This window comes from Chlorocebus sabaeus, chromosome 11 (assembly GCF_047675955.1).
Source record: "Chlorocebus sabaeus isolate Y175 chromosome 11, mChlSab1.0.hap1, whole genome shotgun sequence".
NCBI classification, from domain to species: domain Eukaryota; kingdom Metazoa; phylum Chordata; class Mammalia; order Primates; family Cercopithecidae; genus Chlorocebus; species Chlorocebus sabaeus.
Window position 1 is genome coordinate 121,326,247 of NC_132914.1, and position 26,773 is coordinate 121,353,019.

General features: G+C 45.4%; 1 long non-coding RNA gene across 1 annotated transcript in view; it reads left to right on the plus strand.

The window, feature by feature from the left end:
* The first annotated feature begins 9,438 nt into the window (after positions 1-9,438).
* LOC119622742 (uncharacterized) overlaps positions 9,439-26,773 on the plus strand; it is a 171,902-nt gene continuing 154,567 nt past the window's right edge. The window contains exons 1-2 of the long non-coding RNA XR_012094614.1: positions 9,439-10,497; positions 18,948-19,086. This is a non-coding gene — a long non-coding RNA (uncharacterized lncRNA). The remainder of the gene's footprint in view (positions 10,498-18,947; positions 19,087-26,773) is intronic.

Sequence of the window (26,773 nt, forward strand, 5' to 3'; positions counted from 1 at the left end):
GAACCAGAAGCCAGATGGCCCTCATGACACCAGCCATGTCCCAATCTGGGGGCTCCCACTACCTTTTCTCCCTCCCAAAGGGGTTAGACATCAAGATAGGAAAGGGGAACAACATCTAGAAAGGGAAAGAGAGAAAAAATGGGGCCCGAACTGAGGGCAGGGAGAACAATCAACTTTAAATCAAGTTTGGAGTTCTGATTTTTATATGAACTGGACGTTGTAATGATGGCATTGAAATTGGGTTTTAGGACTCAAAAGGCTTGAAGAACCGTTCTACCTCAGAGTGACAAGAAAAGGTAAAGGATCTGCCCCATACTTCACCTAGGGGAAGGATAATCGTCCCTGCAGAGTGCACTTAGAAGAACAGTGGGAGACAAAAAGACAGTCGCTTTCTGATTGTATATGATGGGTCATTGTTCAATACAAGAGCTGCTCTGGGCATATCATCAAAACAGTCTGCCCTCTTTCTGCTGTGTCTTTGCTTAAGCTGCTCCCTTAGCTGGGAAGAGTGGCATCCCTTGCCCTCTTGTTGAAATTCTCCTCCTTCAAGAACAAGTTTAAATTCCGTGCCTCTGTAACCTTTTCCCCAATCCCCAATCTCTAGCACTTTCATGAGACTGATACATAAAGTCAAAATGCCAACTGATTTAAATTGCATAAATGGTGCACCATGGGGAAAAGTTGAGTAAAATAAAAAGAAACTCCACTACCCAGAGATAAACATTAAAAGCAGGTGTTATTGATAAGCCAGGTACTATTTTTAAGTACTTTGCAAATACCAACCTATTGGATTCCCATGGCATCACCAACGAGTGGGTACTACTACCATCCCTATTTTCCACTACATGTGGAAAGATTAGGTAACTTTACCAAGGTCTCACAGCCTACAAATTGTTGGGCCAGGATTTGAACCCAGGTGGTCCAGTCTCCATAGGCTGAGCTCTTAACCACTACACTAGGCTGCCTCACTTGCTACATATCTTTGGTGCCAGCCATATCACAATGTACTCTGGTTGAATCATGCATGTGATAATGAGTAGTGTATTATCTTCTTTAAGGCAGGCATACATAGCCATATCAAGCCTTTTCCTATACAAATATATGCATATAAACATACATGCAAATAACAAATATATAATATATAAATATATTAGTGAAAACAGGATAGGATACCCTACATAATATTTTTTAGCCTATTTTTCAAGTTAAAAATAAATAATGAATGTCCTTCTATATCAACAAATATACACTGCTATTTTTAACGGCTATATACTCTTTTATTGTAACATACTGTAATTTAATAAATTTTCTGGTTTGGGACATTTTGATTTTTCACTTTTGCGATTATAAATATTGATTGATGCTTTTTGGTATAAATCTTTCTTCACTACTCCATTAGTTGCTTAACATAGTATATTAGTTTAATCATTGTATAACAAACTACCACAAACTTTGTGGCTTAAAACAAGACATTACCTCACAATTTCTGCTGATCAGGAGTCCAGATCCACAGGGCTTATGTGGCTGCAGTCAAAGTGTTGACTGGGCTGTATTCTCATCTGGAGGCTCAACTGGGGAAAAATCTTCTTCCAAGTCCACTCAGCTGTTGGAAGAATTCATTTCCTTATGGCTGTGGGACTAAGAGCTTCCATTTAGTTTTGTCTTTGCTACCTGTCAGCAGTTCACATATGGCAGCTTGCTTCTTTAAGGCCATCAGGAGAGCAAGAATGAGTCTTCTAGCAGATGTAGTCTTTTTTTTTTTCTGAGATAGAGTTCCCTCTTGTTGCCCAGGCTAGAGTGCAATGGCAAGATCTTGGCTCACTGCAACCTCTGCCTCCTGGGTTCAAGTGATTCTCTGCCTTAGCTGGGATTACAGGCATGTGCCACCATACCCGGCTAATTTTTTGTATTTAGTAGAGACAAGGTTTCACTATGTTGGTCAGGCTGGTCTTGAACTCCTGACCTCAGGTGATCCACCCACCTCGGCCTCCCAAAATGCTGGAATTACAGGCATGAGCCACCATGCCTGGTGCAAGATGGAGTCTTATAAATTGGTATCTTCTAGGTAGATTCCTAAAAGTAGAAGGATGGGCCAAAGAGTACACAAAATTCTAGGATTTTTTTTTCCGTACATATTGTCAAATTGTACTCTGGAAAAAATCGTACCAATTTACCCTGCCACCCAGCAGTGTACAAGAGTGCCTGTCTCCCCAAACCCATGCTAACACTGGGAACCAGTATTATTTTTGGTTTGTTAATCTAATAATTGAAAACTTGTTACTCAGTGTTTTAACTTTGGGATGGCCAGTTTTACACATTTACTGGATTATGCATGCCAGAGTGAGTAGTGCATTATCTTCTTTAAGGCAGACATACAGAGGAAGCCAATTTGTTTTCAGAAGGTTGATTGGTGAGCAGGAAGAAGAATGGAGAGGCATACCATGTTCATGGATTGGAAGATTCAACATAATAAAAATGTCAGGTCTCCCCAAATTGCTATACAGATTTAACACAATTCCCATCAAAATCCCAGAAGGGCCGGGTGTGGTGGCTCACACCTGTAATCCCAGCACTTTGGGAGGCTGAGGCGGATGGATCACAAGGTCAGGAGTTTGAGACCAGCCTGGCCAACATGGTGAAACCCTGTCTGTACTAAAAATACAAAAATTAGCTGGGTGTGGTGGTGGGCACCTGTAACCCCAGCTACTTGGGAGACTGAGGCAGGAGAATTGCTTGAACCTGGGAGGTGGAGGTTGCAGTGAGCTGAGATCATGCCACTACAGTCCAGCCTGGGCAACAGAGCAAGACTCCATCTCAAAAAAAAAAAAATCCCCAGGAAGATCTATCCAATTTCAAGACTTATTGTACAGCTGCAGTAATAAAGACAGTATAGTATTGACAAACACATAGATCAATTGGCCAATTAGACAACCCAGAAATAGATTCACACACATATACCCAACTTAGTTTTGTCCAAAGTGCAAAAAAAATTCAATGGAAAAAAGTTATCTCCTTGTAAAAATGGTGCTGGAGCTATTATTCATCCATGGACAAAAATATGAGCCTTGACCTATGTCTCATACCTTTACAAAAATTAACTCAGAATGAATTGTGCACTTAAATGTAAAATAAAATTTTTAAACTCTTAGGAAACAGGAGAAAAATATTTGGGATCTAGTGATAGACAGTTCTTTGACCTGACACCAAAAACATGATCATAAAGTGAAAAATTGATAAATTGGAATTCATCAAAATGAAAAAATTTGCCCTGCAAAATATCCTTAATTTAAGAGGATAAAAAGACAAACTGGAGAGTGGGAGAAAATATTTGTAAACCACATATGTGACAAAGAACTCATATCTAGAATATAAAAAAGAACTCTCAAAACTCAGTAGTAAAAGTGAAAACAATTTGACTAGAACATGGGCAAAAGACATGAAGAGACATTTTATTGAAGAAGTTTAAAGATGACAAATAAGCACATGAAAAGATATTCAACATCATTAGTAATTAGGAAAACACAAAATAACAATGATATGTTATCACACACCTATCAGAATGGCTAAAATAGAAAATAGTGGCAACATCAAATGCTGGTAAGGATGCAGAGAGACTGGATCAAATATATATTGCTGGTAGACGTGTAAAATGGCACGTGTAAAATGGGGGACAGTGTGGCAGTTTTGTTTGTTGAGATGTGATATAGTGGAAATAGAACATTGGCTTGAGGCTGGGCACAGTGGCTCACACTTGTAATTCCAGCACTTTGGGAGGCCCAGGTGGGTGGATCGCCGTAGGTTGGGAGCTTGAGACCAGCCTGACCAACATGGAGAAACCCCGTCTCTACTAAAAATACAAAATTAGCCAGACATGATGGTGCATGCCTGTAATCCCAGCTACTCAGGAGGCTGAGGCAAGAGAATCACTTGAACCTGGGAGGCAGAGGTCACGGTGAGCCAAGATCATGCCATTGCACTCCATCCTGGGTGACAAGAACGAAACTCCGTTCCTGCCTCCCCACCAAAAAAAAAAAAAAAAAAAAAAAAAAAAAAAAAGGAACACTGGACTTGACTTGAATGCCAATTTTATCACTCAACTGACTGAACAAGTACCAACCTTGCAGAGCTTTGGTTTCTTCATCTGTGAACTGGGGATGAAAATAGTACCTATCCATAATTGAGAGGATTTAAATCAGGGGATGGCAAATTACAGTCCTTGGACTAAATCTAGTCTGGCACCTGTTTTGCAAATAAAGTTTTATTGGAGCATAGCCATAACCACACCACAAGGACAGAGTTGAATGTTTGTGACAGAGACTGGCCTACAAAGCCATTTACTAGATATACCTTTATAGAAAAACTTACCAACCCCTGATCTAGATGATATATTGTATATAAAAAGTTTGAAAATAGTAATGCATTAATTGTAGTTGTTATTATATATCTTTAATAACAGGCGACCTGTTTCCCCAGAAGAAAGAATGGTTTTCTCACACAATGCCAATCTGAATAGGTAGATTTTTTTTTTTTTTTTTTTGAGACAGAGTCTCACTCTGACACCTAGGCTGGAGTGCAGTGGCACGATCTTGACTCACTGCAACCTTCACCTCCCAGATTCAAGTGATTCTACTGCCTCAGCCTCCTGAGTAGCTGGGATTACAGGCATGCGCCACCACGCCCGGCTAATTTTTGTATTTTTAGTAGAGACGGGGTTTCACCATGTTGGTCAGGCTGGTCTCGAACTCCTGAACTCATGATCCTGCTGCCTCAGCCTCCTAAAGTGCTGAGATTACAGGCATGCACCACCGCTCCCAGCCATCTGAGCAGGTAGATTTTTAAAAAGCTTGGATGACATATCCCCCAGTGAGAGTATCGTGCTAGCAATATTATATCTCGTAAGTAATATAAACAATCAGTTTGATAGATAACACTTTATATTATGAAGTTTTAAATATAGAGAAAGGTGAGCTCCATGTATCTACCAGCGGGATTTAGCAATTGTTAACATTTTGCCCTATTTGCTTTATGACCTGTTATCTCTATCTATTCACCCACCTCACGTATCTGTGTTTATATATTATTTGCTCAATCATTTGAAAGCAAATTGCTGACATCATGAGTCTTCACCCCTAAATACTTCCTTAGCAAGGTGAAGGCCCAAGGGATTCACCTTGCCCACTGCCTAGACAGAGCTGATTAATCAAGACAGGGGAATTGCATTAGAGAAAGAGTAATTAATGCAGAGCCAGCTGTGCAGGAGACCTGAGTTTTATTATTACTCAAATCATTCTGTCGGAACATTCAGGGAGCAGAGTTTTTAAGGATAACTTGGTGGGTTGGGGGAAGCCAGTGAGCCAGGAGTGCTGATTGGTCAGAGATGAAATCGCAGTGAGCCAGGAGTGCTGATTGGTCAGAGATGAAATCATAGTGAGTCAAAGTTGTCTTACCCTGAGTCAGTTCCTGGGTGGTGGCCACAAGATGAGCCAGTTTATGCATCTGGGTGGTGCCAGCTGAGCCATCAAGTGCAGGGTCTGCAAAATGTCTCAAGCACTAATCTTAGGAGCACTTTAGGGAGGGTCAGAATCTTGTAGCCTCCAGCTGCATGACTCCTAAACTGTAATGTCTAATCCTGGGGCTAACGTTAGTCTAGTCCCCAGGCAAGAAGGAGATCTGCTTTGGGAAAAAGGCTGTTACCATCTTTGTTTAAACTATGAACTACAAAGTTTCTCCCACCGTTAGTTCAGCCTACGCCCAGGAATGAACAAAGACAGCTTGGAGGTTAGAAGCAAGATGGAGTCAGCTAAGTCAGATCTCTTTCGCTGTCTCAGTCATAATTCTGCAAAGGCGGTTTCATGTGCATCTTCTGTGAATAATGACTTTCTCCTGCAGAATCACAAAATCGTCGTAACATGTTATAAAAATTGCAACAATTCCCTAATATCATCTAATATTCAACTTTCTCCAATTGTTCACAAAATGTATTTCTTACCTCTTTTTTTCAAACCAAGAACCAAGGAAGTTTATCTCAGTGTGTTTGGTTGTTCTGTTTCTTTTAATCTTATCCCTCCACCTTTTCTCCCTATGACACTGACTTTTTGAAGAGACAATTTCAGACCATTTAAACCAAATAAACTATGGGCTCTTGGCAGGCAAGGCGATTTTTTTTTTTTTTTTTTTCGCTGTGCCTCTGAGCACTTAATACAGAACCAGCTGAAAAAATACTTTTAGACTTATTGATTGTGCTATGGCAACCGGGAGCATTCTGAACAAACGGAGCAGGAAGCCCTTCTCATATTTGACTAATCAGTTAATTAACTTTTACTCTATGTGAGGCAATTACCCTAAAACATTCTGGTTTTGTGCTACCAGTTGTGGGACCAGAGCTTAATTTCTCCCTGTCAAAGTGGTAGAAGAGGGGCCTCTGATTTGGTCTCCATCCTGAGGACAACTCAAAGACTTTTGCCCTCAAATAATTTAAAGGGTAATGAGTAAGGTACAAAAGGTAGAGGATGGAGAATAGCTCAAAACTACGGGATGGATCAGGTGCTGGTAGATTCTCTCAACCTGACATCCCTTCATCTGCTTTTCCTTTTAGTGCAATAACAAAGACTGTCCTAGGGAAATGCCCTCCCATTTATTTTCTTTTTCTTTTTTTTTTTCCTTTTTTTTTTTTGAGACGTAGTCTCACTCTATTGCCAGGCTGGAGTGCAGTGGTGGGATCTTGGCTCACTGCAACCTCTTCCTTCCAGGTTCAAGCGATTCTCCTGCCTCAGCTTCCCGAGTAGCTGGGACTACAGGCACATGCTGCCACGCTCAGCTAAGTTTTGTATGTTTACTAGAGACGGAGTTTCACCATATTGGCCAAGATTGTCTCAATCTCTTGACCTCATGATCCACCTGCCTCAGCCTCCCAAAGTACTGGGATTACAGGCGTGAGCCACCAAGCCCAGCTTTTTCTATTATATTGTTTGCATTTCTGGTTGGGAGTTAAGCCTTTGGATTATTTTCTTATGTTAATTCAAACATTCCAACAGACTTGGAAATGGTTTCAGGAGAGGACCCTTGAATATCTGAGGGTCTAGTTAACAGTGGGGAACATTCCAACATTATTTATTGGAAACCATATGATACATGGAATTAACATTGCATATTTTGGAGAAAATCTTGACCCTCACAGTCAGTTTTGAGCATTTAGAAAAGGAGGAAATTTTGGCTGAAAGTTGAAAGCCCTTGTGTTTCCTACCAGCCAATAGTAAATCTTTCCTAGAAGTTCCAATGTGAGCTGATTTCCAGCCACTGGGGCTGATCCTAAAATAGGTGGTTAGGTGTAACATAGAATTCAAAAGCCGCATTTCTGGGAACTTTGGAAGCACAAGGAAATGTCCTGTTGACTGAAACAATTAAAGAGGAAATAGACAGGAAGCAGAGTTCGGTTGCTGGTGAGGCTACGGCCCAATCTCTCCTGGTACCTTTGTCTTTCCTTGGAGAGAACTAATTGGATTACACACAGCTTCCAGAAAGAGCCAAGCCATTATTATTGTTATTATATTTCTTTTTCTTTCTTTCTTTCTTTCTTTTTTTTTTTTTGCGATGGAGTCTGGCTCTGTCACCCAGGCTGGAGTGCAATGGTGCGATCTCGGCTCACAGCAACCTCCACCTCCCTGGTTCAAGCAATTCTCCTGCCTCAGCCTCCTGAGTAGCTGGGATTACAGGTGTGTGCCACCACGCCCAGCTAATTTTTGTATTTTTAGTAGAGACAGGGTTTCCCCATGTTGGCCAGGCTGATCTCGAACTCCTGACTCAGGTGATCCTCCTGCCTCGGCCTGTCAAAGTGCTGGGATTACAGGCATGAGCCACCACACCCAGCCATTAGTACAGTTCTTTAGAAGGCCTAGCTGCCTGAGAATTCGGAAGCACTTTCATGTATTTTGTGGCAACTGTCTGGTTTCTATGATTGTGGTTTGAGCTCTCTCTCACTCACACCTCTTCTTCTGCCTCTCTCTGTCACCTTTTACCTGCTTCAGGTCTCTCAGCCCAGCATCACCTTGTCAGGGCAGCTTGCATCCATCCCCCAGACTGGAAAGATCCCCCTTTCAAATAACCTCATGGCACCTACACCTCAAGACAGTTTGCAATTGAATGTCTGTTTATCCCTCCCTGTCTCCATTCTATCCCCAGGGCCTCCCACTCTGCCTGGCAAAGAACAGATGTGCTCACATCAGGAATATTTTAATGAAGGTGCTGTTACTGGAAAGGGATCCCAATGCAGACTCCAAGTGAGGGTTCTTGGATCTCATGCAAGAAAGAATTCAGGGCGAGTCCATAAAGTGAAAGCAAGTTTATTGGAAAAGCAAAGAAACAAAAGAATGGCTACTCCATAGACAGAGCAGCACCAAGGGCCGCTGGCTGGCCATTTTTATGGTTATTTTGTTATTATATGCTAAACAAGGGGTGGATTATTTATGAGTTCTCTGGGAAAGGGGGAGGCAATTCCTGGAACTGAGGGTTCCTCTCCTTTTAGACTATATAGGGTAACTTCCTGATGTTGCTGTGGCATTTGTAAACTATCATGATGCTGGTAGGAGTGTCTTTTAGCAGGCCAATGCGTTATAATTACCATATAATGAGCAGTGAGGATGACCAGAGGTCGCTTTCATCACCATCTTGGTTTTGGTGGGTTTCAGCTGGCTTCTTTACCACATCCTGTTTTATCAGCAGGGTCTTTATGACCTGTATCTGTGGTGCCAGTCCTGCGGACCTCCTTTCTCATGCTGTGACTAATGATGTCTGACCTCCTGGGAATGGGGCCTTGTAGGTCTCAGCCTTATTTTACCCAGTCCCTATTCAAGATGGAGTTGCTCTGCTTGGAACGCTTCTGACAGTATGAGTTTGGGAAGAGATAGAAATGCTGAAGAATTGACCTGGAGACAGCGAAGGAGACACAGGGTTTACTGGGGAGATTACATACAGGGACAGTCCAGTGGTGGCAGGCTGGCCAGGAGAACCACTGCCATTGGTAAAAAGCATGTAGTTGATATACCGTTTTCACTTAGCACTCTCCACCTAGCAACCTCCATACCAAGAATATGGACAGAAAATTGACAAAACAAACATAAACTATGAAAAATATGAAACACACCTTTTAAAAGGTCAACCTAAATTGGATTCAAAGAAATGCAAATTAAAATATTTGGTCATCAAATCAGCAAAGAAGAAAATAAAATAATATGCAATGCTGTTGCAGTGAACGAGATTCTAACGGAAATATGTTTTTTGGCATAAATATATTCAACATATATAAATATTAATGTATATAAATAATATGTAAACATATTATAAACATATACACAATAATTATATAAACATATAAATGTATAAATCAATAAGTATCAGAGCAGTGATGAAGACAATAATAATTATGGTAATAATCCCAAACGTAAATGTGAACATTTGTTGAGGGCTTACTCACACTACTTGTGACATTTTATATATATTATCTCACTTAATCCTGACAACAAGCCCCATTGTCTGAAGTACATACCCAAGGCTTGTCCAAGGATATCAAGGATGCAGACTGGCAAGGAGGGAATTTAAAAGCAGAAGTTTAATAGGCAAAAGAAAGAGGAAAGCTCCCTCGTGCAGAGGAAGGGGTCCTGAACAGGTTTCCGGGTTCCCGGCAAGATGCCGTTGGTTTTATAGATGAGCTTGAGGAGGTGGTGTCTGATGTACATAGGATGCAAAAGATTGGTTGGATCAAGTGTTCCATTTACATAGCATGCAAAGAAGCTGGCTATCCCATCTTAATCTATTTTTATACAGATGTGTTCTCTACCTGGCCAGCGCCATGTTGCCTGTTCCCTTACTGCACACATGGTGACAAAGAAAAGGGAAGCCTCCATGTTGGATATGCCTGGCTCCTAGGTGTCAGGCCTCTGAGCCCAAGCAAAGCCATCATATCCCCTGTGACCTGGACGTATACATCCAGATGGCCTGAAGCAACTGAAGATCCACAAAAGAAGTGAAAATGGCCTTAACTGATGATATTCCACCATTGTGATTTGTTTCTGCCCCACCCTAACTGATCATGTACTTTGTAATCTCCCCCACCCTTAAGAAGGTTCTTTGTAATTCTCCCCACCCTTGAGAATGTACTTTGTGAGATCCACCCCCTGCCCACAAAGCATTGCTCCTAACTCCACCGCCTATCCCAAAACCTGTAAGAACTAATGATAATCCCACCACCCTTTGCTGACTCTCTTTTCGGACTCAGCCCGCCTGCACCCAGGTGAAATAAACAGCCTTGTTGCTCACACAAAGCCTGTTTGGTGGGCTCTTCACACGGACCCGTGAGACATGTGGTGCTGAAGACCCAGGTCAGCAGGATTCCTTCGGGAGACCAGTCCCCTGTCCTCACCCTCACTCCACGAAGAGATCTACCTACGACCTCGGGTCCTCAGACCAACCAGCCCAAGGAACATCTCACCGATTTTAAATCGGGTAAGCGACCTCTTTTTACTCTCTTCAACCTCTCTCATTATTCCTCTTCTCCTTTCAATCTTGGTGCCACCCTTCAGTCTCTTCGTTCTCTTAATTTCAATTCCTTTCATTTTCTGGTAGAGACAAAGGAGGCACATTTTATCCTCACTCAAAAATGAGTGAGGATATGGTGGACCCAAAACTGTGGACCAAAAATGAGTGGACCCAAAACTCCGGCGCCGGTCATGGACTTGGGAAGGCAGCCTTCCCTTGGTGTTTAATCATTGCGGGGACGCCTGCCTGATTATTCACCCGCACTCCACTGGTGCCTGATCTTCGTGGGGATGCCTGCCTTGGTCATTCACCCACGTTCCCTTGGTGGCAAGTCAATTGCGGGGACGCTTGCTTTGGCTGCTCACCCACATTGCGGCCCAGGGCTGCTCCCCACTCCCTTCTCCGTGTCTCTACCCTTCTTTTTAAACTTGCCTCCTTCACTGTGGGCAACCTTCCACCCTCCATTCCTCCTCCTTCTCCCTTAACCTGTGTTCTCAAGAACTTAAAACCTCTTCAACTCTGGCCTGACCTAAAATCTAAGGGTTTTATTTTCTTCTGCAACACCGCTTGGCCCCAGTACAAACTCGACAATAGTTCCAAGTGGCCAGAGAATGGCACTTTCGACTTGTCTATCCTACAAGATCTGGATAATTTTTGTCGAAAAATGGACAAATGGTCTGAGGTGCGTGACGTCCAGGCATTCTTTTACGCATTGGTCCCTCCCTAGTCTCCGCTCCCAGTGAGACTCGTCCCAAATCTTTCTTCTTTCTCTCCTGGTCTGTTCTTCAGTCTCCACCCCAAGCGCTGAGTCCTTTTAATCCTTCTTTTCCACAGACTCATCTGACATCTGCCTTTCTCCCCAGGCTGCTCCTCGTCAGGCCCAGCCAGGTCCTAATTCTTCCTCAGCCTCTGTTCCCTCACCCTATAATCCTTCTATCACCTCCCCTCCTCACACCTGGTCTGGTTTACAGTTTCATTCCATGACTAGCTCTTCCCCACCTGCCCAACAATTTCCTCTTAAAGAGGTGGCTGGAGCTAAAGCCATGGTCAAGGTTAACGCTCCTTTTTTCTCTATCTGACCTCTTCCAAATCAGTTAGCATTTAGGCTTTTTTTTCTTATCAAATATAAGAACTTAACCCAGTTCATGGCCCGTTTGGCAACCACCCTTAGACGCTTTACTGCCCTAGACCCAGAGAGGCCAAAAGGCCACCTTATTCTTAATATGCATTTTATCACCCAGTCAGCCCCTGACATTAGAAAAAAGCTCTAAAAATTAAATTCTGGCCCTCAAACGCCACAACAGGACTTAATTAACTTCGCCTTCAAGGTGTACAATAATAGAGAAGAGTTGCAATTATTTGCCTCTGCTGTGAGAGAAACCCCAGCTATATCTCCAGCACACAAAAACTTTAAAATGCCTAAGCCACAGCAGTCAGGTGTTCCTTCAGGACCTCCTTCCCCAGGATCTTACTTCAAGTGCCAGAAATCTGGCCACTGGGCCAAGGAATGCCCGCAGCCCGGGATTCTACCTAAGCCGGGTCCCATCTGTGTGGGACTCCACTAGAAATTGGACTGTCCAGCTGACCCAAGGCTCTGAGTGACTTCTTCCCAGATCTCCTCGGCTTAGCAGCTGAACACTGCCCGATCACCTCAGAAGCTCCCTGGACCATCACAGATGCTTCGGGTAACTCTTACAGTGGAGGGTAAGTCCGTCCCCTGTTTAATCCATATGGAGGCTACCCACTCCACATTACCTTCTTTTCAGGGGCCTGTTTCCCTTGCCTCCATAACTGTTGTGGGTATTGACGGCCAGGCTGCTAAACCTCTTAAAACTCCCCAATTCTGGTGCCAACCTGGACAGTATTCTTTTATGCACTCTTTTTTTAGTTATCCCCACCTGCCCAGCTCCCTTATTAGGTCAAGGCATTTTAACTGAATTATCTGTTTCCCTGACTATTCCTAGGCTAAAGTCACACTTCATTGCTGCCCTTTTCCCCAGTTCAAAACCTCCTTCACATCCTCTCCTTGTATCTCCCCACCTTAATCCACAAGTATAGGATACCTCTACTCCCTCCTTGGTGACAAATGATGTACCCCTTACCATCCCATTAAAACCGAATCACTCTTACCCCACTCAATGCCAATATCCCATCCTGTAGCACGCTTTAAAATGATTAAAGTCTGTTATCACTCGCCTGCTACAGCATGGGCTTCTAAAACCTATAAACTCTCCTTACAATTCCCCCATTTTACCTGTCCAAAAACCAGACAAGTCTTACAGGTTAGTTCAGGATCTGTGCCTTATCAACCAAATTGCTTTACTTTTTCAACCATGTAGTGCCCAACCCATACACTCTTTTGTCCTCAATACCTTCCTCCAAAACTCACTGTTCTGTTCTTGATCTTAAAGATGCTTTTTTCACTATTCCCCTGTGCCCCTTGTCCCAGCCTCTCTTTGCTTTTACCTGGTCTGACCCTGACACCCATCAGTCCCAGCAGCTTACATGGGCTGTGCTGCCGCAAGGCTTCAGGGAAAGTCTTCATTACTTCAGCCAAGCTCTTTCTCATGATTTACTTTCTTTCCACGCCTCCGATTCTCACCTTATTCAATATATTGATGACCTTCTACTTTGTAGCCCCTCCTTTGAATCTTCTCAACTAGACACCCTCCTGCTCCTTCAACATTTATTCTCCAAAGGATATTGGGTATCCCCCTCCAAAGTTCAAATTTCTTCTCCATCCATTACCTACCTTGGCAGAATTCTTCATAAAAACATACGTGCTCTCCCTGCTGATTGTGTCCAACTGATCTCTCAAACCCTAACACCTTCTACAAAACAACAACTCCTTTCCTTCCTAGACATGGTTGGATACTTTCGCCTTTGGATACCTGGTTTTGCCGTCCTAACAAAACCATTATATAAACTCACAAAAGGAAACCTAGCTGATCCCATAGATCCTAAATCCTTTCCCCACTCCTCCTTCCATTCCTTACAAACAGCCCTAGAAGCTGCCCCCACGCTACCGCTCCCTAACTCATCCCAACCCTTTTTTATTACACACAGCCAAAGTGCAGGGCTGTGTGGTTGGAATTCTTACACAAGAGCCGGGACCACGCCCCTGTAGCCTTTCTGTCCAAACAACTTGACCTTACTGTTTTCGCATAGCCCTCATATCTCTGTGGGGTGGCTGTCGCTGCTTTAATAATTTTAGAGGCCCTCAAAATCACAAGCTATGCTCACCTCACTCTCTACAGTTCTCATAACTTCCAAAATCTGTTTTCTTCCTCATACCTGACACATACACTTTCTGCTCCCAGGATCCTTGAGCTATACTCACTCTTTGTTGAGTCTCCCACAGTTACCATTATTGGTAATGTACTGGCCCGGACTTCAATCCGGCCCCCCACATTATTCCTGATACCACACCTGACCCCCATGACTGTATCTCTCTGATACACCTGACATTCACTCCATTTCCCCATGTTTCCTTCTTTCCTGTTCCTCACCCCGATCACACCTAGTTTATTGATGGCAGTTCCACCAGGCCTAATCGCCACACAACAGCAAATGCAGGCTATTCTATAGTATCTTCCACATCTATCATTGAGGCTACTGCTCTTCCCCCCTTCACTATCTCTCAGCAAGCCAAACTCATTGCCTTAAGTTGACCCATCACTCTTGCAAAAAATTATGTGTCAATATTTATACTGACTCTAAATATACCTTCCGTATCCTGCACCACCATGCTGTTATATGGGCAGAACGAGGTTTCATCACTATGCAAAGGTCCTGCATCATTAATAAAAACTTTAATCTCCATCTTTAATAAAAACTCTTCTCAAGGCCGCTTTACTTCCAAAGGAAGCTGGAGTCATTCACTGCAAGGGCCATCAAAAGACATCAGATCCCATTGATCAGGGCAATGCTTATGCTGACAAGGTAGCTAAAGAAGCAGCTTAGCATTCCAACTTTTGTCCCTCACGACCAGTTTTTCTCCTCCTCATCAGTCACTCCCACCTACTCTCCCACTGAAACTTCCACCTATCAGTCTCTTCCCACACAAGGCAAATGGTTCTTTGGTCAAGGAAAATATCTCCTTCCAGCCTCACAGGCCCATTCTATTCTATCATCATTTCATAACCTCTTCCATGTAGGTTACAAGCCGCTAGCCTGCCTCTTAGAACTTCTCATTTCCTTTCCATCGTGGAAATCTATCCTTAAGGAAATCACTTCTCAGTGTTCCATCTGCTATTCTACTACTCCTAAGGGATTGTTCAGGGCCCCTCCCTTCCCTACATATCAGGCTCGGGGATTTGCCCCTGTCCAGGACTGGCAAATTGACTTTACTCACATGCTTCGAGTCAGGAAACTAAAGTACCTCTTGGTCTGGGTAGATACTTTCACTGAATTGTTAGAGGCCTTTCCCACAGGGTCTGAGAAGGCCACCGCAGTTATTTCTTCCCTTCTGTCAGATGTAAGTCCTTGGTTTGGCCTTCCCACCTCTATACAGTCCGATAAGGGACCAGCCTTTATTAGTCAAATCACCCAAGCAGTTTCTCAGGCTCTTGGTTTTTAGTGGCTCCTGGTTTTACCTCAAATCACCACCCTTAAGTCTCTCTTGAAGTGGATAGAAGATCTTCAGTGGCACGGTACCCTCCAATAATTTCAACCTGATGAAGTCCTATTCTTTACTTTTATACTCACTCTTATTCTGGTTCCTGTTCTTATGCCACCCTCTACCTCTCCTCAGCTATCTCCACTACCCTATCAAACTCGCTCTCTCCTAGCTGTTTCCATTCCTTCTTTAACAAACATTTGCTGGCTTTGCATTTCTCTTTCCTCCAAAATCGCTGAGGCCCCGACTTACTGACTGCTAAAAAAAAAAGGGGGGGACTCCATATTTTTAAATGAAGAGTGTTGTTTTTACCTAAATCAATCTGGCCTGGTATATGACAACATAAAAAAACTCAAGGATAGAGCCCAAAAACTCGCCAACCAAGCAAATAATTGTGCTGAACCCCCTTGGACATTGTGTAATTGGATGTCCTGGGTGCCCCCAATTCTTAGTCTTTTAATACCTGTTTTTCTCCTCCTCTTATTTGGACCCTGTGTCTTTCACTTAGTTTCTCAATTCATACAAAACCGCATCCAGGCCATGACCAATCATTCTGTACGACAAACGCTCCTTCTAACAACCCCACAAATCACCCCTTACCCCAAAATCTTCCTTCAGCTCAATCTCCCCCACTCCGGGTTCCCATGTCGCCCCTAATCCCGCTCGAAACAGCCCTGAGAAACATCACCTCTTATCTCTCCATACCACCCCCCAAAATTTTTGCCACCCCAGCACTTTTCCACTATTTCGTTTTATTTATTAATATAAGAAGACAGGAATGTCAGGCCTCTGAGCCCAAGCTAAGCCATCATATCCCCAGTGACTTGCATGTTTACATCCAGATGGCCCGAAGCAACTGAAGATCCACAGAAGTGAACATAGCCTTAACTGATGACATTCCACCACTGTGATTTGTTTCTGCCCCACCCTAACTGATCAATGTACTTTGTAATCTCCCCCACCCCTGAGAAGGTTCTTGGTAATTCTCCCTACCCTTGAGAATGAACTTTGTGAGATCCACCCCCTGCCCGCAAAACATTACTCCTAACTCCACCGCCTATCCCAAAATCTGTAAGAACTAATGATAATCCACCACCCTTTGCTGACTCTCTTTTTGGACTCAGCCCGCCTGCACCCAGGTGAAATAAACAGCCTTGTTGCTCACACAAAGCCTGTTTGGTGGTCTCTTCACACAGATGCCTGAGACACTAGGTAGCCCTCTTCTATTAGCACAGCTGCCGCCATTCACCTGTGCAAGCTTCTAGCTTGCTTTTCTATGTCTGCAGCTGATTTTTCAGGCTGCTGTTTGTTAGAAAAGAAATGACTTGGGGGCTGCTTTTTATTAAAAGAGAAGACTTGCCGAGGACCCTCTTACCCTCATTAACTGCCTAAAGAATTTCTTTCTGGCTCCCATATCAGATGGACTGTTATCATCATCCCCATCTTACAGTGGAAGAGAGAGAGGCAAAGAGCATTTAAGTAGCTGTGCCGAACCCCTATGGACTCCAGTAGGGATGACATTGTGTCTGAGAGCTGAAGAAGTGACCTGGAGACAGCGAAGGAGACATAGGGTTTATTGGGGGGACTTACATACAGGGACAGTCCAGTGGTGGCAGGTTGGCAGGAGAACGACTACCATTTGTGAAAAGCATGTAGTTGATATAGCATTTTCACTTAGCACCTTCCACCTAGCAACCTCCATTTAACCCACCCAAAGAGGCTTGACCCCCTGTACAGCTTGCATTCCACGGGATGGCTGGGGACTTGGGTGTCCTTCTTAGATAAGGGGTTGGCCACTCCTGGATTCCTTCGCTTAGGACTCTGAACTCACATTCTTCTTAGACCACAAGGTTATTCTCAGACGATGCTTCAGCGATTGCTGTCAGGTGCGTCTGCCACACAGTAGTTTGCCGAAGATCACCCGGCAGCAACGTAAGTGGGATTTGAACCCAGGCAGTCCTCTAAAGTCTATGCTTTACTGTCCTACCTAAAAAATGTTTATGCCCCTTGGCCTTCTGATTTCACTTCTGGGAGTCTAGCTCAAGGAAGCATTTCTAAATAAAGATTATCATGCACAAATATGTTCGCAGAACCATTATCCATAGATGATTCTGTTGTCTTTAAAAAGGTGTTTACAGCTGGGTGTGGTGGCTCATGTTTGTAATCCCAGCACTTTAGGAGGCCCAGGTGGGAGGATCCCTTGAGGCCAGGAGTTTAAGATCAGCCTGGGCAACACAGCAAGAACCCCATCTCTACAAAATATTTTTTAAAAAGTTAGCAGGATGCGGTGACTTGTGCCAGCTACTCAGGAGACTTAGGCAGGAGGACTGCTGGAGTTCAGGAGTTCAAAACTGCAGTGAGCTATGATTGCGCCACTGTACTTGATCCTGGGCAACAGAGTGGGACCCTGTCTTAAAAAATACATATTTATGATGAATACAAAACAACATAAAAACATTTGATGAAATTTTATGTGGCAACAAGCTCAGACTTACACCATATAGGATGTCAAACTGCACACTAGCCACACTAATCATAAAACAGAATCTATAAGATACAATATTTTTTGTTTTGGAGATGGGAGTCTCACTCTGTCGCCTGGGCTGGAGTGCGGTGGAGTGATCTTGGCTCACTGTAACCTCCGCCTTCCAGGTTCAAGCGATTCTTCTGCCTCAGCCTCCCAAGTAGCTGGAATTACAGGCGTGCACCACCACGCCTGGCTAATTTTTGTATTCTTAGTAGAAACAGGGTTTCACCATGTCGGTCAAGCTGGTCTTGAACTCTTGGCCTTGTGATCCACCCGCCTTGGCCTCCCAAAGTGCTGGGATTACAGGCGTGAGCCACCGTGCCCAGCCCTATAAGTTATAGTGTTAAGTCGTAAGAGCTAGATCCAAAATTAAATGCATCACATGATTACCAACACAACTATGCCTCAAGGAAGGACTGAAAGAAAATCCACCAAAATATTAGCGATCAGGCTTGGGTGGTGAAATAATGGACAATTTTCATTTCTTTTTTGTGCTTTCTCTGATTTTCCATTTTTTTCATTCACAAACACCATGGCTTTTATAATTAAAAACATTGTTTAACATAAAGGGAAACAAGGTTTGTGTGAGGGGGTAAGTTGACAGGGTAGCAGAAAGGGGAAAATTTGGCCTGGAGGAAACTGACGGATAGATATTTCTCACTGTGTGGATATCCAAAGAGGCTGAGAAGTGGGTCCTTCTGAAAATATTGCTTCCGGAGCATTTGGGGACTGTGCCACCTGCAAAGGCCTTGGGGTCTTGAGCACTTCACTTTGTAATTGATGGCTCATTGCAATGCCCTGCAGTACTGACTTGGGAGAAGTATCCTATAGCTGTCTGTTTTGCAATTCCCCCCCACCCCCCACCATCATTTTCTTTCTTCTCCTTTGGGATTGATTTGGAAGGCATCTGGAGTGACTCATTGTTCTTGTCCAAAAATATGACCCTGCCTCTGGGATCCTAAAAGCAGGTGCTCTGAGTGCTGGTGTCCCCTCATGCTGTCACACTGTAGCATGTGGTCCGTGCCGCTTGTCTCCTCAGTCTCCTCCTCCCTCGCAGAATTTCTCTTGGAAACCTTATTCTCTAATCACTGAAACTATTGGCTAGAGCCCCAGCTCCACCGTCTCCCCTTCTGTGAAGTGTCCTGAGTCACCCCTTCCTTCGCACTCTCTTAGTCCTTCTTCACCCCCTTTATACTCATGGCATGCTGGAGTGGGACACACCCCACTGTCCATGCCTGCCGCAGCCATGTCCTCTTCCTGTTTGTTTTGTAGAACAGACACTCCATAAACGCTCATAGCAGAAATGAATAAATGGATGAGTCTCATTATCACATTGGCGGTGACAATTTTCTGATTGCCCAGAGGCTCCAGAATTGGATGTCTTTCTGATACTGGAAGATCTACTTAGGAGGTATGGCTATGAAAGCTTAGCTCTGTATTAGAAAAATTATTCACCAGATACTTGTTAAAAATGGCAAGGAAAACTTTATTCAAGACTCTTGCGACAGGGGTGAAGACTGCTGAAGAGGGCAGAGAGGTTGAGCTCCACTCTGCACACAACAGGGACAGCGAGGCGTTGATAGCTGGAGTGAGGGAGTGAGTAGAGGGAACATGACTCAGAGGAACTTGATTCCACAACCAGGGTAGGCGGAGTCTTGCTTGACTGGTTTTGTAGGATTCTCACTAAAGGCAGACCAAGGATGTAGATATCAAGGGTGGGGAAAGAAGAACTTGATCAGATATCAAGGGTGGGAGGATTCTTGATAAATGAGCAGGATTCTTTTTCTAAAACTGGCTTGGGCAGGTGAAGGGCTGGGGGAGGCCGACATCAAAGCCTAGCTGAGAAGAGGACTCAGAGGAACCTGACTGAAGTTTGGTGGAGGAGGAAGTCTCTGTTAGATCCATGGAAGACATATGCAGTTTTCACTGTCATGTGCCACTGTACAGCATTTGACTGCAAAACCCATGGTGCAGGCATCCTATCTCTAAGTGCGATTTTTAGACAAGGAAGATGTATCAGTTATTCACAGCCACAGTAATGCTGTGTAACAAACATCCACAAACCCCTGTGGCTTAGAACAAGACGTATGTATCTAGCTCACGGGTGTGCAGGTCTGTGGGGGCTTCTGCTGGGCTTGCTTATATGCCTGGGGGTTGGCCAACTCTGGCTGATCTAGGAGGTCACTGCTGGGAAGCCTGAGACAGCTCTGCCTGCTTTATGTATTTTTCCTCCTGAAGCAGGTCAGTCTGGGCATGTTCTTGTGGCCAGGAGGTCAAGAGGCATGCAGAAATGCCAAGGGCTTCTCTGAGCTTCTGCATGTCTTAAGTCTGCTGAAATCTCATTAGCCAAAGCAGGCCACACAGATGAGCCCAGAGGCTGTGAAGTGTCCTGAGTCACCCCTTCCTTTGCACTCTCTTAGTCCTTCTTCACCCACTTTATACTCTACTCATGGCCCTGGAGTGGAAGGGCCCTGGAGGGCTCCATGGACCTGAGTTGAGGCCATTAATGCATCAAGCTACTAGACAAGAGGGAAAGTCATACTCACACTCACAGCACTGACCCGGGACTCCAGCCTCACTGGCACCCACCACTCTGGTTGCATTAACGAAGCTATCTTAACCTGATTTCTTTTCTTTGGTCATTTATTTTTTTTTTCCCTTTCTTTCATTCTTTTTTAAGTTTTGTAAGAGATAGGGTCTCACTATGTCATCCAGGCTAGAGCACAGTGACGTGATCACAGCTCACTGCAGCTTTAACCTCCCAGGCTCTAGAGATCCTCCTGCCTCAGCCTCCCACGTAACTGATACTACAGGCATGTGCCACCACACCCAGCTAATTTTTAAACTTTTATAGGCTGGATACGGTGGCTCACGCCTGTAATCCTAGCATTTTGGGAGGCTGAGGTGGGAAGATCACCTGAGGTCAGGAGTTTGAGACTAGCCTGGCCAACATGGAGAAACCCCCATCTCTACTAAAAGTGCAAAAATTAGCTGGGTGTGGTGGTGGGCACCTGTAATCCCAGCTACTCAGGAGGTCGATGTAGGAGAATCACTTGAACCTGGGAGCCTGGGAGGCGGAGGTTGCAGTGAGCCAAAATCATGCCACTGCACTCCAGCCTGGGTGACAAGAACAAGGCTCTGTCTCAAAAAAAAAAAAACTTTTTATAGAGACAGAGTCTCACTGTGTTATCCAGGTTGGTCTCAAACTCCTGGCTTCAAGTGATCGTTCCAGCCTCAGCCTTTAAAAGTACTGGAGTTACAGGTGAGAGCCACCACTACTGACCCTCTCTTTTATTTGTGGAGCTACAGTATTTTTCCCTGGACATGCAAAAAGGATCCGAGACCGTTTCAGAAGGCTGGTATTTTGGAAGTTAACCATGTGAAATAGGGGTTTTTCCTGTGTTCCCTCCTCATGCAACTCACAATATGACAGTGGAGAGGGATATATATTTAGAAAATTGTACTATAATATGGCACATATTATAGACGTGGTATATAGAAGATTATTTTTATAATACACAGGACATGGTATTTAGGTGATCTTAACAGGCAAGTGGCCCCTCTCTATGATTATTTCCAGGACAAATCAGGGTATCATTTCAATTTTTTTTTTTTTTTTTTTTTTTTTGAGACAGAGTCTCACTCTCTCCCCCAGGCTGGAGTGTAGTGGCACGATCTTGGCTCACTGCAAGCTCTGCCTCCTGGGTTCACACCATTCTCCTGCCTCAGCCTCCCGAGTAGCTGGGACTACAGGTGCCCACCACCACGCCCGACTAATTTTTTGTATTTTTTTTTTAGTAGAGACGTGTTTCACCATGTTAGCCAGGATGGTCTCGGATCTCCTGACCTTGTGATCCGCCCACCTCGGCCTCCCAAAGTGCTGGGATTACAGGCGTGAGCCACCGCGCCCGGCCTTCAACTTTTTTTTAAAGCCACTGTTAGTAACTTTTAACAGGTGAATAAATAGCAAACTTTTGTTTTGTTTTGTTTTGTTTTTGTGATGGAGTCTTACTCTGTTGCCTGGACTGGAGTGCAATGGCACCATCTCGGCTCACTGCAACCTCCTGCTCCCCAGTTCAAGTGATTCTCCTGCCTCAGTCTCCCGAGTAGCTGGGATTACAGGCACCCGCCACTAGGCCTAACTAATTTTTTGTAGTTTTAGGAGAGATGGGGTTTCGCCATGTTGGTCAGGCTGGTCTCGAACTCCTGGACCTCATGATTTGCCCATGTTGGCCTCCCAAAGTGCTGGGATTACAGGTGTGAGCCACTGTTCCTGGTCACAAACCTTTTTTTTTCCCACCAACTTTTAATAGGTGAATAAATAGCAAACACCAATGGTAGGACATATGAGTTAATGCATTTATTGTAGAATGTAAATGCTCTGTCTTTGGAGGGTATATGCCAACTTTGCATTCCCCTAATGCAGATGCTGAGACAAGCACTTGGGGGCGGGAAGTATAGGCAAATGGGGACTGTGGCCTGGGGAAGGTAGAAAGCTCCAGCTGAGTGCATTAAGGAGCTGGTTACCAGTGGGCAACTGAGGTTTAATCCCAGGGGTCCCCTGAAGAACTGCAGAGCGGGCCTCGGAATTGCCCCACAGAGGGGCAGGCAAGCTGGCCTAGCTGTCTACTGACTGCCATTTCTTATTGGTTGATGGTTTGCCTTGGAGGCATTAAATCCCTAGTCCTGCAAGCTGCCCTGGAGACAGGCTGAGCAGCCTGCAGAGAAGGCCCTGAGTGGGTGAGAAGCAGAGAGGCAGTCATTGGAGAAGCACTGTCAGCATGCACAGTTAATGCTCAGTGTAGCTGCAGTCAACCCAGGTGAGCCAGGGGATGGTGGGTAGGGCCTCAAGGTACTGAGACCCAGCACCAGAGAGCACCTGTCACAGTGCTGAGCAGTCCTCCAGGCTTTGTTGAGGAGTTTGATTTGGGTACATGTATTCTTTTTTTTTTTTTTTTTTGAGATGGAATCTCGCTCTGTCACCCAGGCTGGAGTGCAGTGGCACAATCTTGGCTCACTGCAGCCTCCCCCTCCTAGGTTCAAGCAATTCTCTGCCTCAGCCTCCTGAGTAGCTGGGATTACAGATGCCCACCACCACGTGCAGCTAATTTTTGTATTTTTAGTAGAGACGAGGTTTCACCATCTTGGCCAGGCTGGTCTTGAACTCCTGGTGCATGGATCTTAAGAAATCTCTGGGCTAGGGCCGGGCATGGTGGCTCACGCCTGTAATCCCAGCACTTTGGGAGGCTGAGGTGGGTGGATCACGAGGTCAGGAGTTCGAGACCAGCCTGGACAACCCCATCTATACTAAAAATACACACACACACAAACTAGCCAGGTATGGTGGCGGGTACCTGTAATCCCAGTTACTTGGGAGGCTGAGGCAGGAGAATTGCTTGAACTCGGGAGCCGGGTTGCAGTGAGCCGAGATCACACCACTGCACTCCAGCCTGGGCAACAAGAGCGAAACTCTGTCTCTAAAAAAAAAGAAACGTCTGGGCTAAAACGAGTGTGGCCATGCCCCACAGACAGAAACGTGAGTTGTAGGGTGCTCGTTACCTGTGTGTGAGTGGGGATGCAGTTTTTTTTTTACAAGATATACTTGGCTCTGTCAACGGAAGCTCTCTTCTCTCCCTGCTGAGCGATGGCACAGAGGTTTCCTATGTGGGCACCTGCCCTTGTCACAAGTCTGAAGGTTGACATACAATGTTAGCTCAGGCATGTGGTTCCATTTATAACTGCCAGCATAGAGTGGCACATTGGTACTAGCCAGGAGATGCAATCTTCACCTCACTCCTGCCACGTATCTACTGGGAACCTGGCTGAGAACAGCCCTTATGGAGGGGTGACATGAAGGACATGTGGTCCCCCACTCTTCTAGACTTGGGGTTGGCTTTTCTTTTTCTTTTTTCTTTTTTTGTTTTTGAGACAGAGTCCCACTCTGTCATCCAGGCTGGAGTGCAATGGCGTAATCCTGGCTCACTACAACCTCCGCCTCCCAGGTTCAAGCGATTCTCCTGCCTCAGCCTCCCAAGTAGCTGGGATTACAAGGCGCCTGTCACTACGCCTGACTAATTTTGTATTTTTAGTAGAGACGGGGTTTCACCATGTTGACCAGGCTGGTCTCGAACTCCTGACCTCAGGTGATTTGCCTGCCTCGGCCTCCCAAACTGCTGGGATTACAGGCGTGAGCCACCGTGCCCCTGCCGGTGTGCTTTTTCTATAAAGGGCCAGACGGTAATGACTTTAGGCTTTGTGGGCCAGAGAGTCTCTGCTGCAACTACTTAGCAAGGCTTCTGTAGCTCCAACACAGCCACAGACAATACATTAAGGAATGGGTAGGCTGTGTGCTGATAAAACTTTAATTACAGAAACAGGATGTGAGCTGGTTCAGCTCGTGGGCCATAGTTTGCTGACCTCAGAGTGCTCCGGACAGTAGAGCCTAGTGCTGGATAGCAGTGACAGCTGTCCTGGGACTGTGGCATGTCGCTCTTTAGAATTAATTTAGTCACATGACCTAGCATAGGGGATTGTGATTAACCTGTAATTAATTGCCTTTACTGGATTGCGGGAAGTAGGATGCATTGAACCATGACATCAATGCTGGAGAAGCTGCCCCATCCAAGTCTCCTTTCAGATGGCCTGGAGGGTGTCTGCCCTCACATTCCATGCCGTTCTCTTTTGTTTTTTTTTTCCGAGATGGGGTTTTACTCTTGTTATCCAGCCTGGAATGCAGTGGCACCGTCTCAGCTCACTGCAACCTCTGCCCCCCAGGTTCAAGGGTCCAAGTGATTCACCTACGTCAGTCTCCCGAGTAACTGAGATTACAGGCGACCACCACCACACCCAGCAATTTTTGTATTTTTAGTGGAGACGGGGTTTCACCATGTTGGCTAGGCTGGTCTTGAACTCCTGATCTCAGGTGATTTTCCCGCCTTGGCCTCCCAAAGTGCTGGGGTTACAGGCGTGAGCCACTGCGCCCAGCCCAGAACCCTGTTCTTTAGTGCATCACTCCTCACCATCTGGTGCTGGCCGGTTGACCTCTGACTGTGGCATACAGGCCCATCCCTTAGTTCCCCAGAGCACTGTGAAGAGCAGGCGGTAATTTGTAAAAACAAAACAAAAACAAAAACAAAAACACAAAAAACCCCAAAAAACATGGCTGAGGTCTGGGGGTGGCAGAAGGGACTGCAGTGTAGCAAGAACAAAGCAACTTGAAGAGATTTTTCAAGAGCTGCAGATGTGGGGTCCGTCAACGAAGGCCCGTGGGCTGAAGCCAGCCAGCTGAACGGCCCTGCCAGCTAAAAATGATTTTTGCATTTTTAGATGGTGGGGGAGAAAACATCAAAAGAAGAATAACATTTTATAACATCTGAAAATATGCAATCCAGTGTCCATGAATAAAGTTTTATTGGCACACATTCGATTAGCATCTGTCTCTGCCCCAGACAGAATGCTCCATTCCCCAAAGCATTTGAAGGCAGTTAGAGGGAAACATAACACACAGCACGGGGAGAATGCAGGTGCCTGTTTTTGCTCAGAGTCCCAGCACCTCCTTTTTTTTTTAAAGACAGTATCGCTCTGTCACCCAGGCTGGAGTGCAATGGCATGGTCTTGGCTCACTGCAACCTCTGCCTCCCAGGTTCAAGTGATTCTCCTGCCTCAGCCTCCCCAGTAGGTGGGACTACAGGCGTGCGCCACCATACCTGGCTAATTTTTGTATTTTTAGTAGAGACGGAGTTTCACCATGTTGGCCAGGATGGTCTCGAACTCCCAACCTCAGGTGATCCACACAGCTCGGCCTCCCAAAGTGCTGGGATTGCAGGTGTGAGCCACCACGCCCGGCCTGTTTTTGCTCAGTTTCCTAGCACTTTGCCCAGGACCTGGTACCTGGAAGACCTTCAACATGTATATATGAACTGACCAGATGAAGAGTTCGGATGAGAAGGGGAAGGAAGATGAAGGCATGGAGTTGAAGGGACTGAGGGCTGAGAAAAGGGGCTGGTAGGAGAAACTGGAGAGGCAGCGTGCACAGTAGTTAGAGCTGGGGTGGGTGTGACTGGTGGGATTTGGGTTTTGGGCTCTGCCACTGATTAGCTGTGTGATCCTGGGCTAATTACTTCACCTCTCTGGGCTTCAGCTGTAAATCAGGTACCATACTAGTACCTGCTCATGGGGGGTGTGTGAGACCTAAATGAGTGAATGCATATAAAGCACTTAGGGTAGAGCCTGGCCCGAGTCAATGCTTGTGGGTTGAGTTGCATGCTCCAACAAGTTACATTCAAGCCCTAACCCCGGTACCTGTGAATGTGACCTTACTTGGAAATAGGCTCTTTGCAGGTGTGATTGAGTTAAGATGGGGTTGCACAGGATTAGGTGGGGGAGGGTGCCTGATCCAATGACTGTTGTCTTTATAAAAAGAAGGAAATTTGGACACACAGAAAAGAAGTCCAGGTGACAACAAAGGCGGAGACCTAAGTGATGTGCCGGCAGGGACAGGGAGAGATCCTCCCCTTGAGCCTTTGCACTGCTCTGCTCACACCTGGATTTGGACTTCTCGGCTCTGTTCTAAGTTTGCAGTTTGTGGTCATTTGTGACAGCAGCCACAGGAAATAACTCCCGGGGTCCACAAACCCTAGTGCCATGGCTGTTCCAGGTGACACTGGGCTGGGGGAACAGGGTGATGGGGGCTGCGGGTGGACTGCCGCCTGTGTTCTCTCAGCACCTATGTCCATGTATGGAAGGCAGAGAGCTCCCTCTGCAGCCATCCATGGTGTGCACGTGGCAGGCCAGAGAGCTGACGCCCCACTGCAGCCTCCACCAACGACACACACCTCGGTGTCCTTCGCCATGGTTGGGCTGACGCCGGGGTGTGCACTAGGTGGGGCCGAGTTCCAGTTGTCCCCTCAGTGGTATTTGCCTGAATACACATCCTTAGTGACTTCCTTCCCCTCCCTGCAACCTGGCTGGGGCTTCCTGGGGTCACCTCCCCAGTAAACACCTGCACTCACTCCCTCATCTTGGTGTCTGCTTCTGGGGCAGCCTAGACAGAGACAGAGCTTGTGGATGGTGGATGAACAAGGCCTGTCTGAGGGCAC